Below are 13,477 nucleotides of genomic sequence, written 5' to 3'. Positions count from 1 at the left end.
GGATACATCGTAATTGTGGTGTTGTTTGAAGACGCATGGTAGTAGATGTAGAAGATGTTTTATCTTTTTTCTTTTTTTATCTAAGAACCATGACACGGGGAGTGGCACGGGACATGAACTGTTGTTGGCAGAGTGTTGGCCGGCTGTTTACCTAGGCACGTTCAGAACTTTGTATAATAAAGATTAGTGTGTCATCTGAAAAGAGCAATCGTTTGGATTATAATGCTCCTACAGGAATGCACACTTCAGGTAACTTCTATCTCGGCGATGTGTGTCTTCAAAGATTTATTGTAGTAGATACATTCTTGTGATTTTTTTAAAAACTATTATGTCACTTTCTTTAACAACTTATATTTCACACAATTTAACCAAGATAAAGCCAATTCTTTTCCAAATGAGAATCATTGTGATCTAAATGGAAGACTTGGTGATGTGGAAGGTATTTTAAAAATCAAGACATAGGCCCCACTCAAAGTTGTGTTCGTTGATAGGTTTGTTTAAGAGATTACTTTTTCTTGAAACTATTCTTGAAAAACATAAAATATTTATTAAGAATAAAGCACAAACTCTCCAATAAGGAAACTGTTTCTGAGATTCTTTCTTTAAGATTTAAGCTGTAAAAGAAATAATAAATAATTGATATTTAATAATTAACCGCTGGAACGTGCGCACTGCTGCATTCTGTGAGCAATGTCGATCAACTGTTTGTTTCCTTTGATGGAAGGTTTTACTTAGTTAGCTTCTGTTATTAGTACTTTATTAACATTAATTCTCTTCGCGTCGGAGTGCGTCTAATTAATTTTTACTTACTCTTAAACTTGTAAGTAAAAGAACGTATTGTAAACGAGCAGATTTTCGATCTAGAGTTCTCACAGAAAATATTCGTTTTGGGGTTCCTGAGTAAAAAAAATGGATTGTTCTAAGTGGTCTATTTATGTATGGGTGTGCGTATGTATCCACCGAAACTTTTTATTTAATTAGTACTTCACCTTCAGCATATAATTACATACAATAAAACTTATAAAGGTGTAAATTGTGTATGAAGAACAGGAGGAGAGAAACTACCCAGCAGTAGCATTCTCTACAGGATATCGATGGTGAGGATGATCTTTAGAACTCAAGAAAGTCCCGAAGCCTCTGACGATTCAGTCGGCGTTATGGATTGTTCGAAATAACATTAAAGATGAGAGACTGTGCAAATGGATTAGAGTAATTCGAGCAAACAGTATGGAACTAGCGATTCACTGTATCTCAAAAACAAAATCTCGCAGCAAGTACAATATTATTTACATTTTAGAGTAATATTTGTGCGCACGTCTACAAACTTTCATTTGAAAACATTTTCAAGGGGAATTTGTTATTAAAAAGAAATTGTAATTGCGAAAAAAATGAGATTAGCTAATCATTACAGAGCTGATATACATAATATCAACTCGTTTTCTCTTAAACTAACAAATATATTTATTGCAGAGAAAAATAATTAAAACTAATTTTTAATTCCATTCAAAATCTCCCATATAAACTTGGCCAATCTAATGATTGATTATTTTTAAAAGAAACAAAAATGTATGACAAATAGCTTGGAGCATGAATTGTTAATGTATTATTAAATTTATTTAAGAATATAAATATTAATTAAGCCATCTTTTTTTAACTGTACTACTGAGCGGTAATTGATTTCTTCTAATGGATTTTATGGGAACATTTAGAAGGAAAAATTAATTCATTACTTTCTTTTTAAGAAGAATTTAATATCTGCAAAAATTTTCAAAACTTACGTATACTGCTAATATAAAGTAAGATAATTATTAAAGGAAATTAAATAAAATCGTTTACTTCTTTCTGCTTAAGGCTATATTCAAGAATTAATTTGTACACTTTAAATCTGGCGTTGCCAACTCTATGATTTAGTGAACCACTTTGGAAATGCAGGCTGCATAGATAATATTAGCTGTATTTTGCATATTTATAAGAATTAACTAGAGGAATGGGGTGGGGGAATTGAAAATCACATTAATATGAATGAACAGTCCCCTTCCAAATCAAATTGTGTTATTACTGCGAGTATTCGGATGATCGTAGACACCTTAACCCGTTGCTGATTGAAAAATACATATTATCGCTTGGAACTGGAAGAGAGTAGCCTGGTTCTATCAGCAGAAAGAGAGATGCTGCACATATTGCAGATGGCTGGTATGGTTCATGGTTCGGCTCTTCCAAGAAAAAAAAACGCTGTTGCCTTCTTACTTGTAAAGAAGTCCCTCACTAGACTCTGTAAATATGATTAAACAGAACATGGCCTAGGGTATCTGTCCGATCGCCATTCCCATTAAGTAGAAATAATGTGGGGGTGCTGCTTCAAACATGTCTGAATCAGACAGAATTTTTTGAATGGGATATTTTTTTTATGGGTTGTCTTAACCTACAGTTAGCTCGCCCGAAGAATTAAGAGTGAAAGTGTTTGGTGAATTGTACAGACCTGGATGTCGCCTGTGATGGACGAGCGAGATAGAGTGACTAAAGGTGGGATGGAAAGAAGATAAGATTTTTTATGTCCATGGTTTTTTTGAGGGCACAAACTTGCACTTAAACACGTATTGTGAGGTGTAGAACGCTGAATGGATACACAAATTGTTACATTGATGTTACTAGGCAAACTAACTGAGTACATGTGACTGTATTAGTGAAGGACAAGAAATGACATCGTGCATCACTTTTATTATAGTCCTCCAAGAATAACTAGCGGTTGAGGTTATTTAAATGCCGGAAACACCTTTTTTTCTTCTTTTTTTTTGGTAGAGATAGCGCTACTCTCTCTTCTGGTCAACTTAATGATTAGTATAGCTCTTACTTGTCAAAATTACAACTAAAACCTCCACCACCGCTCACCTCTTATGGCTGTACAATCATTTCCTAGCCTATGGTCAGGATACAGGACGCCTGCACATTGTGGAGGAGGTAAGTGGTCCTCATTAGTGAGCCACTTTGCTTTATACCCGGCCATTTCCTCCACCTAAACCGCCCTTCTTAACCATTCTAACCTTTACCAAATAAAAAACTGAAATAACAAAGGTGAGACCCCATTTCTAGTTCCCATTTTCCTTTTTTTCTTTTACACTCCTTAACTCTTCTTTCATGCTAGTCTACTCGCATATAAAAGTTTTTCAAAGTATATTAGCGTTCCCATTATTCTTATGACTAAACCTTTAAAACATTTCAAGTTCTCACCAACTTCTTATGTATGATACTTACAAAAAGTACTTTCATCAGGAACGCACAGTGGTTACAGTTGCAATTTAGTTCATACTGTTATAAACTACATCAACTAGATTTCTTCCCACTGATGGCATTTCCTGAGGTATTCTGACTAAGTCAGGCAGATTCTTTGCGGAAATTTCATGAATGGTGGATTCGCTAAGTATTCAAATTGACTGTAATTTGTTTAAACATTTAAAAATAAAAAAGCACTATAACACTATAAGTTAATCAGTTCCCGTAACCTTTTCCAAATTAAGACCCGGCAACTCCTAGTTTCCTATCTTATTTTCCTCCCATTGCGTCTATGGCTACTTAGTGTATGCCGTGATATTGAAGCTAAGCTCAAGTGCCTCATGAACTGCTTCATACAAGATTTATTTTCAGCATTCCCGGAGATACTCGCCTTTCGCACTACTACGTTGAGTAGAAGTGGCTTTTCCCTTGTTTACCGCAGTATTTTTTGGCTTCATTCTTTTTCCAAGTCATCCAATCTCAAAGGCCATCTTATATTTTTCAACTCTTCAAGTTCAAATCTTCGATCCATTCTCGCAATTTCTAGATCTCGTTCCTCTGATTCCCTCACACCGTACTTCATCCTTTGGTAAATCCTTCCAAACACACAGAAGTGAAGAGCTAATGAATAAGCCAAGAACAGGAGATTGTGATTATTCATTAGCTCTTCACAACCTGTTAATTCCAAAAGTTTATTGAGTAGTTCAAGAAAATCTGTGTTTTATTCACATATTTAGCATACTTTTTTAATTAACTAAAGAATAACACACAGATCTAAACTCATTAAACGAAAATCCTTTCTTTCGAAATTGGTACCTAACACTCATTTAACATCATATTCATTTTTCTTCTTTTTATTTTATTTTATTATTTATATTGTAAATTTTATATTTTTGAATGTATTCTTAAATTAATTATTTATTAAATTACACGTTTGTAAAAAATCGTACTGGATTTGATGATTCTGATCAGTTATATTCTTATGGTAGGTGAATTCCTTTCATAATGCCGACGCTGTTTTGAGGCCTACTTTTTTGCAATTAATCGCAGATTTCTGCATCAATTTTTAACATAACCCCAATTATTGTATACCGTTCGAAAGGTGATCGTATGTAGATGTTTTTCCTGATTAGTGCACGGTTTTTTCATATAAAATGTTTTTGAGAAAAATGAAGTCAAAGTTTTTGGAAAAAATCAGAAACTTGCTATTTCTTATGTTTGGGCCACGAAGTAAAATACTTAATATTATTATTTTGGAATTCAAATTAGCGTATTTAAAAGGAAATTTAACCTTCTTTCTAATGAGCTTATTAAAATAGCTGTAGCTTTTATAGTTTGAGAAATATAGACAACGTTTTGCTAAAAAGTAGTAACACCTTGAAAAAACATAAAATTAAAAATATCTATAAAACGGAGCCGAATCGAGCCATAGTTTATATGGAATTTTTTGTTGCAAATGATGCCCAGAATCGCCTCCCGAAGTTACCGTAGTCTTATGCTGAACACTCTGTATAGTGCATTTACGATTTTCAAAAGTGATTTGACTTAGAAAATATGAGATAAAAGAATGATAGATTATGTTTGGAATGCAATGAGCCCTTACAAAGTAGTAGCTTTGTTTTTCAAAAAAAGTAACTTAACTTTAATGCTGTATTACAAAAAAATGTTCAGCCTATTGTTCATTTCCACCTGAAGATAGAGTTGCCAACTCTATAAAGTTCCAAAAAAGGACACCCTAAAATAAATAAGTACATACAGGACCGTCGACAGGATTTTGGGGCCCGGGAATATACAGGGAGTTCAGCATAAGACTACCGTTACTTCGGTAGGCGATTCTGGGCATCATTTGCAACAAAAAATTCTATGGCACGATTCAGCTCCGTTTTATAGTTATTTTTAATTTAATGTTTTTTCAAGGTGTTACTACTTTTTAGCAAACATTTGTCTATATTTCTCAAACTATTAAAGCTACAGCAATTTCAATAAGCTCATTAGAAAGAAGGTTAAATTTCCTTTTAAATAAGCTAATTTGTATTCCAAAATAATAATATTAAGTATTTTACTTTGTGGCCCAAACATAAGAAATAGCAAGTTTCTAATTTTTTCCAAAAAACTTTGACTTCATTTTTCTCAAAAATGTTATATAAGTTTAAAACGTGCACTATTCATGAAAAACATCTACATACAAACACCTTTCGAAAGGTATACCATGAATAGTGGTTATTTTAAAAATTGATGCAGAAATTTCTGATTAATTGCAAAAAAGTAGGCCTCAAAACAGTGTCAGCATTATGAAAGGAATTCACCTACCATAAGAATATAATTAATCAGAATCATCAAATCCAGTACCATTTTTTGCATTTTGTTCATCGTTACATCAATAACCTGTTGACCTATTCAGTTCAGTTGGAACAGAAAAACAACACGCCAAATGAAGAAGTCTCGGTAGTCAGAACTTAAATCAAAAATACAATAACATAAATTAGATTTGTGTGAATAATATCTGAAAAAAGGACAAAAGGCGTCCTTTCCTAATTTAAGAAAGGACAAGGACAACCAGGTGTTAAAGGACTGTCCTTTCCAAAAAAAAAAAGGGTAGTTGGCAACCCTACCTGAAGATCAAGCTGAAGAGTGGCATTGCCTGTATACAGCAGAGCTACTACAGTATCTGTACCAATTGAAAAACAACTACCTATAGATTAAAAAAAAAAAAAAAAATCTTATGTTTAAAGAAGAAACTACAATAATTACTGAAGGGAAGGGATTAGCTATGAGGTTAGCATACTGGACTCCCACGCGGAGGTCCCGGGTTCGAATCCAGCAGCTGACCCTTAGATTTTCTCTTCCTAGGAGCTTCTTACAGCTCACTGTCCGGTGATGGACAGTGTTGTCTGTAACGGGAGAACACTGTCCGGAGGCCGGTAGTGCACTGGAAAAAGCTCCAGGCGCTAATGACCTCAGCTGTTGATGCGCCCAAAAAAAAGAAAAAAAAATTACTGAGTACTTTACTCATCAATCGAAATATCAATATCATTCAAAATGTCCCATGAGCTGGATATTATCATTGATTTTATTCCAAATGGAACCCATGTATTTATAAGATGATTATATTATTTTGTTTGCATCTTTTATATCTAGAAAAAACTGAAGTTTTTGAGTAAATCTCTTTTGTCTTTTGTACTTACCAAACGTACCAATACTCCGACTAATTGGACTTTTTTTTACGTATAATTTTAATTATTTTCAGTTCTTAAATCCAATTCTCTCTCAGGTTCTGGTCTATCTGCTGGTATAACAGTGCGTTGGCAACCTTAACGCTAACTCCTAGCCAGGTTATGTTGCGTTAAAAAAAAAAAAAAGAAAGCCGAATTGAAATGGTGATTAAAGTGTTGAGAATCAATATTAACATAAATTGCTTTCGGAGAAATTTTCACGCAATTTGGAGAAATATGGTTAAACTATTTACTTTATTTACAAAATCACAGAATTTCTAAATTAGGTTAACTGAAGTGCCTTAATCATGACGCAAAATGTAACCACATTAAGTTTTACTCAAATCAAATACGGTTAAATAATGCAAACGACATTACAGAAAAGGTACTAATAATTTTAACTCAGCATAGTTTCTTGATATATTTTTCTAACCAACATAACTAGAAAGTGGGATGAACAATCCATTTTACTGTAAATCCTACGCAGCATTGTCTTTCTTAATTTAAGTGTATGTTAATGAATGAAATTGTTATTTATAAACTTTCAAGTTGTGTTTGTATTTACTTACATTATATTCGCTTCCGCTTTCTTATTGAAAGTTTGTTTTTATTTATTTAAATTACTTTTGTTCTTTGGATTTTTTGTTTACCCGAGCGTACTTTAGAGCTCATATAATTGTTTTAAATATTCAAAAATTGAACAAGATATTTAAAGCCAACTTCTCTGATAATTCCCCAATTCTTTAGAAGAACGTGATTATTATAGATTTTCTTGAAAACCATTTCTGTTTTCATGTGGAATATTTTATAGATATTTTGTCATTTAACAGATAAATGTAAAATATAACATGGTAATTTAGTTTTATAAAAAATTATAACAATTACGCGAAAAGAAAGTTCGTGAATTAAAGAACTACATTTCTAAAACCGTAAACATATGGTTCAATTTCCAAGTTTCAATGAGCGCTTTTCAGCACGAGCTTAGGATTAAGTTTTAGAACTTCTTAACTAAGTCTTCGTTTTGTTCTTTAAAAATTCTTCCTAAATTAATCTAACTAGTTTTTATTTTTAGCTCCTTTAATTTAAATGTAATTCCTAGAAATAATTGAAGTTTTACAAGAAAAGTCAAAGAATGACAATGTACGAGGTGTGTTCAAAAAATAAGGTGAATTTTCATTTTTCTCAAAAAATATTTATTTATTCATCGATTTTTATTTGGTCCCCTTCAAAGTAGTCCCCCCCCCTCAGATATAATACATTTGTGCCAGCGTTTTTTCCAATCCTCGAAACAGTTCTGATATGCACTTTTTGGTATGTCCTTGAGCTCTTTCAGCGATTCGGTTATTATCTCCTCAATCGTCGCAAAACGCCGTCCTTTCATGGGTCTCTTCAATCTTGGGAACAGGAAAAAGTCGCAGGGCGCCAAATCTGGTGAATACGGTGGCTGAGGCATGATAATGTCATTCAACAATTCCTGAGCGATGCTCGTGCGACGGTTTTTTTTTAATCAAAATTCAGCAATTTTGGAACGAACTTCGCTGCCACACGCTTCATGCCCAAAATTTCCGAAAAAAATTGCAGGACATGTGCCAACCGATATGCCGACATCCTCAGCAACTTCTCTAATTGTGATTCGACGAGTCTTCATAACAATTTTCTTTACTTTTGTTACATTTTCATCGGTTGTTGATGTGCTGGGGCGTCCAGGGCGAGCGTCGTCATTCGCATCTTCTCGACCTTCTGTGAAAAGCTTGTAACACTTGTAAACCTTTTTTTGACCCAGAGTACTCTCACCGTACGCCACTGTCAACATTTCAAGTGTTTTTGAGCACTTAATTCCATTTTTTACATAAAATTTGATGCAACTTCGTTGATCCATTTTTTTCGACAGAAGAAAATCGCCGAACTCGCAAAACACTTGTCTTATTTATGCCTCTCACAAACAAACTAAACATGCTATATAGCTACAACTTTGAAAATATGTTCGAGACAAGTGTACCAACATAAAAAAAAAACATGCGTAATTCGAATGTACGTAGCCCGCGAAATTTGAAAATTCACCTTATTTATTGAACACACCTCGTACATATCTGGGTTGAAGGAATGATTCTTATTCATGTAGCCACAGGTAACAGTTTTTTCGACTTCTTCATTTTTCAATGATTAAACCCCATTTAATTTCTTTTGTTAGATCTTATATTTTCTAAATTTAAAAACATTTTCTGAATTTATTAAACGGTCAGTTTCAAGGACTTACTTGCTGATACAATTTCTTAAATAACAGATAGACCGTTTTGTTGTCATTTTCCTTAGTTTACCTTCGTCTTTAAAGCTACAAAACTCTTTTTGGATTTCACAAACATTCAAATGCGTTTCTACTTCGTGCTGCCAAAATCTAGTAATGCGGTACAAATTTCATTCTTATACTTGTTCAGTTTCAGCGACAAACTGTTTCTTTAATATGTCTCTGGTTTTCATTTTTATTATTTAGTTTATATTTTTTATACAGTGTATTTTTTATGGTGTAGTGGTGAGGGGGTCACCTTTGAACAGTTTTAATTTCTCTCCAAATATTTAAACCATTTATGATTGGTAATTCTCTCCATATGTTGTGGTAGACCTGTTGTATAATTGACAGAGTTTCCCTTCGTTTTCCATTGTTTGTAAAGTCAGAATTGAGGAACGTTTTATTTTGTAAGGTGGAAGTAAAATTTATATTGCATCTTTGGAAGTGTATTGTGAAGATTGTAGTGGACTAGGTGTAACTATTGTTAGTCCTTATTAACATTTGGAATTCGTATTTTTAAACCTAGTATTTACAAAAGTCTATTTGCTCGCAAAAATTATTGGGCATTACTTTTTCTCTTATGGAAGGAGAGGTGGCACATTTCAACATCACCGTTAAAATGTGCCCTACCGACCTGCAAGTTTGTGACTTTTTTTTTAGTTTAATCGCAGAGAAGGGGATAGTGGTCCGAACCTACATTAAGAAGCGCAACAAACCGAATATTTTGTTCAAACTTCCTAAACCCATCACACTTCGGGTACAACATCACCGAACTGAGTAATTCTTGATTTTTGAACTAGATTTCAGTGGTTTGAAAGAGAAAGTAATGTATTAGTGAGAGAAATAACTGATAGAAGGTAGATTCAGAGTAAAGTAATATCATTTCTTTCTATTTTATATTGTGTTCAAAGGTACCCCACCAGTGGGGCAGATATTAACATTTGGCACAACATTTTTAAATTAAAAAATATAGATATGTATGTAAAGTACCAACTGTTTATTGATATAGATCTGTTAAGAAGACTTGAAAGTAGTAGAAAACAAAATAAAAAGGTTCAATAATACGATTCTGGTGCACTCTGTGACAGAAAATGTAAATTCTGTTCAAATGTGCCTCCCTCTCCACTAATGTAGAATATTCTCTGTTCAACTTTCTGTAGACACTACACCTCTATTGCCACCTCTAGCGTTAAGCCTGGATGTCTCGATGGATTAAAACATCACAGCGAGGAAGCTGTCATTGTCACTTTAGTTGCAGATAATACTTTCTTATTCTCTCAAGAACCCAATCTAAACTCTTAAGAAGTTGAACAACGAGAATTCATAGTTCTGTGGATCTTCCAAACCATTGCTACAGCTTTTCTAATTTTAACTCCAGATTTCCGTTTTATGAAAATACTGTAAAGAATGTGAACACTACATTTCCATATTACTTGCTTTTGTTTTTATTGTAGCTGGAAAGTGTTTAATATTTTGTTAAATTTAATTTTGAGGCAGTCAAGTATTCTGTGATCTTATTCTTTTCTTGTTCCTACAAATTAAGAATAAAACCAGAGCCTTGTTTAATTACTATTTGAAGATGACGTAGGTGAACTTAGTTAATCGTGGGAAAGATAGATACCTCTGGACAACTTGCTTGAAGAGAGAGTCTGTAAACAATACCTAAATAAAAATTTCTTTAGCAGGATAAAGGGAAGAAATGAGCTGACTAAGAAGATGGTCAAAAGAAAGCGTTTCCCCTGAGGGATTTAAATGGATATCTGTATATGCCCGGCCAAACACAATATTCATTACTGTATTGTTTGTAAATGAGATGCGGTCTGCACGCATCACCACTTACCTTCCTGAAGGGCACTACAAGATGAAAAAGTTGAATCTAATTGTTGGTCTTTGTTAAGGCGGCTAGTGGAAGTAAGAAAAGCAACTTGATCAAAACTTCGCTCTTCAACATTTACTACAATGCTGATGTCTTCATGTAGGAAAGAGGTATCCAAGGTATTCAGAATCTGGCCTGTAGTTATTAGTGTAGTGGTTTTCAGGCGTGGATTTGTAAATGGGAGACCGTTCACAGATTGTCGTTTAGCTATTTGGACTTCTTAGCTTCGTAATAACCGACAATAAGATTATACGAGGCATGTCCAGAAAGTAAGTGTACTGAATTTTTGTAGGTTACAAATTTTTTTATTTTAAAACAAAAACATTACCTGGTTACATTAGTACATATGTAAGCTATTTTTCGACATAGCCACCATTCCTCTCAATGCAGGTGGTGAACCGGGGTATTAATTTTTTGATGCCTTCCTCGAAGTAGTTTCCCGCCAACCCCTTCGTCCACTTCTCCACCTCCCCTTCACCTCCTCGTCAGATAGAGATAGTGATCTGAAGGTGCTAGGCCAGGGAAATGCGCGGGATGGTTCAGGACATCCCATTTAAACGAGGCGAGCAGTTCTTTCGTGGCATTGTCGTGCAGCAGACAGACTCCCTTTGTCAGCATGCCTCTTCCCTTGTTCTGAATCGCCCTCCGCAATTTTTGTTTAAGGGTCTCACAGTATCTTGCAGAGTTGATGGTCTCCCCTTGAGGCATGTATTCAATTAAAAATTATGCCTTGACAGTCCCAAAACACGGATGCCATGATTTTCATGGCTGAAATTGTGATTTTGAACTTTTTTGGCGGAGGGTGAAGAGGTGTGACGCGCCACTGTTCGAGACTGCCTTCTGGTTTCAGGCGTGTAGTGTGCAACCCAAGTTTCATCTCCAGTAAAAATGGAGCGGAGTAATTCATCTCCATGGAGTTTGTAGCGTCTCAAAAACTCTTGAGCCCGGCCTCCACTCGATTCAACTTGTGTTGGTCTGTCAATTGTTTTGGGACCCATCTCGCGGGCAGTTTCGTGATGGTTTCGTATAGCAGAGATCTGGAGATTTGTGGAAACATCGTAGAAAGTTCTTCCACAGTCAAACTGTGGATCGTCACGGAGCGCATTTCCACAATTTCGTCAGTCAGTCAATTGAAGGTCTTCCGCTCCTCTGATCATCATGCACAGACGTACGACCGTTTTTAAACTCGCTACACCACTTGAACACACTCGTACGATTCATAGCCTTATCACCATATGCAGTTTTTACCTCATTATATAAACCTCAACCGGAGTTTTTCCCTTCCAAACGAGATAACGGATGACGCCGCGTATTTCGCACTTGGCGGGGGAGATTTGATTGACATTTTTCACGAAACCTATTGTTGCGTCGACAGTTCTCAACGTACTGACCTCGAACCGGTCACGTTGCGGAGGGTAGGAATCATGTTGGCAGTGTAGCCAACATGTCGAACTCCGGCCGTGAGAGCCTCAGTACTCTTACTTTTTGGACATGCCTCGTATATAACCATTTTGGCACGGTTAAATGCCATCTGTGTAGGCTACAACATTTTGACTGTAACAGGCTGTGCTTATTCATTTTGAAACATCTCTTTGTCGTTAGTAAAAAAAACTAATCATAATCTACAAAAAAAAATAATGAACTTATATTTCTTTATTATATATTAAACTTCATCTTTAGAATTTGATAGCAATATGCTTAGAGTTGAGGAAGTAGGTTGTTTCTAGTGAAGTCATGGGAGCAAAGTATTTGAAGGTGGTACCCCATGATTAGATATGGTAACAAACTATTCACTCTGAAAGTAATGCTTTCCTTTCATTCGCTCCGTCTAAATCTCTCTCTTGCACAGTTAAGCAATGTCTATGGCCAGCACATACCATCAGAATAACGGGTACACAATGTAGATAGTGCGGTAAGAGAGATTCAACCGCTTTATAATTTTACTAACGCAACATACTAAAATATCGACTTGGAAATAAAAAAAAAAAAAAATTGAAACACGGAACATAAGAATAATAATAATACATAACAGTGTATAAATTTATTCAAAAATAAAAATTATATTTTATATTATTAACAATCTAGGTAAGACAAAAAAATTTAAAAGAAGACGTAGCAATTATTTATTTATATCAGGTGCCTTCTCGGCTAAACTTATTTTTTTTGCGAAACTGAACGGCACAAACTTATCAAAAGGACTAAAAGGTCACGGCAGTTGCAGCAAACTTTGGGCTAACGACCACGGGACCTGCTTATTTGCTGTAACGTACTATCGGTGATGCGTAATTTTTTGTTGTTATTGGCAATGTTAGTTATTTTCACATGTTTTTCAGTTAGATAGTGGAGTTTTGAGGAGGTGATTGTACGTACATTGTATAAAAATTATTTAAGATTTTATTATCACATTTCCGCTGTGAGATTAAAGGTTATAAAGGTAAAGGCGTAACTGTTTATAAGTAACCGGGATGGTATCGCTAGGAGTAAGCCATATAAAAGAGAGGTTACGGAGATACGAGGTCTGTAAATTAAGTAATGAGACTGATTTTTTTATTCAAAAAGAATTACAATTCTATATTGTCACCTTCAAAATAACTTCCTTCTGAAGCCACACAGCGCTGGAGACGTTTCTTCCACTCCTCGCAGCAGTGCTCGAAACTCCGATACTGGAATAGCCTTCAGCTGGTCGGTTTGAATGTTTTCGACTGTCCCAAAATGAGTTTCCTTGAGGTGATTTCCCCGTTTTCTGGAACGTGTCATTACTGGTGACGAGTCTTGGGTGTTTGAGTACGACCCAGAAACCAAGTGCCAGAGGACCTCTCCAAGACCCAAAAA

The 13,477-nt window shown here is 34.9% G+C and overlaps 1 protein-coding gene across 2 annotated transcripts in view; it reads left to right on the top strand.

Annotated features, from left to right (window-relative positions):
* Positions 1–729: 729 nt before the first annotated feature.
* The window catches only part of LOC141452456 (interference hedgehog-like), a 106,001-nt gene continuing 93,253 nt past the window's right edge, over positions 730–13,477 (top strand). The window contains exon 1 of one of the 2 annotated variants that reach the window (XM_074124639.1): positions 730–1,097. The gene's annotated coding sequence lies outside the window, so the exon portion shown is untranslated. Of the gene's footprint in view, positions 1,275–13,477 lie in introns of both variants that reach the window. The other variant, XM_074124638.1, reaches the window with a different exon arrangement.

The sequence above is a fragment of the Rhodnius prolixus genome, unplaced genomic scaffold, assembly GCF_049639745.1.
Source record: "Rhodnius prolixus isolate KJV_2025 unplaced genomic scaffold, Rpr scaffold_3, whole genome shotgun sequence".
Lineage (NCBI taxonomy): Eukaryota > Metazoa > Arthropoda > Insecta > Hemiptera > Reduviidae > Rhodnius > Rhodnius prolixus.
This window is presented reverse-complemented; position numbering and strand designations above follow the sequence as displayed.